This window comes from Garra rufa, chromosome 6 (genome assembly GCF_049309525.1).
Source record: "Garra rufa chromosome 6, GarRuf1.0, whole genome shotgun sequence".
In the NCBI taxonomy this organism is placed as follows: Eukaryota; Metazoa; Chordata; class Actinopteri; order Cypriniformes; family Cyprinidae; genus Garra; species Garra rufa.
The window spans coordinates 28,222,704-28,225,078 of NC_133366.1; positions in this window are offsets into that span (position 1 = coordinate 28,222,704).

The following is a 2,375-nucleotide window of genomic DNA, read 5'->3' on the forward strand; positions in this document are numbered from 1 at the left end:
GTTTTGGAGATGCTCTGACCCTGTCTTGTCAAACTTGCTTAAATCCTTACACTTGCACTACATTTTTCTTGCTGCCTAATATATCCTACTGAATAACAGGTGCCGTGATGAAGAGATACTCAGTGTTATCAAAGTCCCTTTAAGACAAGTCATTTCACTCGTCCACCATCGTTAACCATTCTTAAAGATTAAATGAGGAAAGGTATATTTGTGAGGAAAAAACCCTTTCCTAAAATGTTATGTAGGCTCTGTATGTTTCTACTTCAACAAATATAAACATCTGTTAAAATGTCCATAAAGTCCTCACAGCAGAATATGCAATGGCTACAGTAGTTATGTTATAAAAGCAGCAACACAAATAATGTACAGATGACTTTAGCCCTATTTGGATGGTAACTGTTTCTCATGTGGACATCTGTAAAATAAATTTACATGGCACCTCAGTGATAAAACTCACAGATGCGGATGGCAATTTATTCACAGTGGAGAAGCGAGTTCTGTTATCCTACGAACCCTTATTCCAAGCATATTTTATAATATATAATCCTATTTATTATTTTCTTGTTTAAATCTCCTGTTTAAAAATAGGAAAATAGATGCCCTATAGTTATTTATAATTATATGTGATATAGATGTATATAACTGTATATAATACACATCTTAAAATCATATTGCATACCTGCTGCTGCCATTTTGAATGTTTTGAATGTGCTTTCTTCTCCTGCTCCCACAGTTATAAAATATTGTTCTTGTAAATACTTTCCATTATAGCGAAGTACAACAGTTACAGTACCGTATGGTGTTTGACAATGGTTAAAAAGGATTTAAACATTAAATTCTGAATCAATTTCTTCTTGTAAACTCAGAGATGTGGACTAGAATGACAATTAAATTACATCTGACCTTGGTGTTTGTCAAAAAACAGTAGGTAATTCGGCCAAGGATTTTTACGCTGGTGGTGAGAGATAAACACAGACATTCTGGATTTGGACAGCAATAAACACACCGAATAACCCCTTTAAATGGTAAAAATAACTTACGTCCCCATGAAAAACAATTACCGTCCGAATAGGGCTTATTACTACGAAAAGTAACATTAACATTAATTAACATTAAGTAATATTAATTGTCTGTTAATTTTGTTAACATTAATCTGATATAAAATCAACTTTCTTTTACTTTGTTAAAACAAGTAACATTTTAGCTTGTAAATTCCATACTTTAGTTTCTCTGAACAATCTCTGCATGGACAGGGGAGAGAGAGACTTTTCAGTGCAGATGTGATGTCTTTTTCCAGTGTCCTGCTCTGAACTACAACATCAAAGCAGTGAGATGATTAAGTCAATAAAGTAAGACAAAAGACTGTTGTTGTACTTTACTGCTGCAGATTTAAGGCCGTGACACATAAAACAACACAGAACTGGCGGTGACAAAAGCCGACTGTGTTGTCACCATGCACCACATGCATCTGGGATAAAAAGTTGTTTAAACACACTGCAAAGACTACAACTAAAGGCCAACTAGCGTGTACATTTTGCACATGTGTGAGAGGAAATAACTGTCTATCTCAGCAGGTGGCAGTAGTCTGTATTCGTCATTCAAAAAGAGAAAGAAAAACTATGGCTGCAGATGTACAAACCCTCACCAAAGCAGCATTTGCATACCATTTTGACTATGAATTACGTTGATCACTTTTTTTTTCATTCCAGACGGCCATGTTGTTATGAAAATATACACAAATTCATATACTCAGGAAAGATGGAGTAAAATTAGAAGAGCTTCTGTGTGCATCCTCTTGACTTTATTTGCTTATTTTTGCTCAATACGAATTCGACCATGCTGAATTGGCTAGTAAATCCTCTATGACAGCTGACTGTCAGCTTGGTATGTCACGGTCTTTATCAGATGCCAGGATGAAGTTTCACTAAATGTCTATTACCATGAACAACTCTGCAAACTATTGACAGCACAACCATCCATTTCCAATGCAGGACAGAGTATAGGGCTGGGCGATATGGCCTAAAAATAAAATCCCCGTTTTTTTCACAAAAAAATCTGATTTACGATTTAAATCGGTTTCCCCCCCCCTACTTCTTTTAGCATGTAAAGAAACCCCAGCTTTTCCACAATATATATGGGCACCATATATTTTGCAATATACATTGCAACTGCATCAGTGATCGCTTTCCACCAGGCCCCATTCTTATCATACCAGACACAGTAAATGTTTGTAAGACAAATAAATATGAGATGGGAGGAAAATATATATTGCCATGCTTTTCTCTTGCACTTATATCGTATACAAAAATATAAAATTTTGAACACAGAAATATTAAATGATTTAAAAAACTGAAAATATCTGCCAGCAGGTGGTG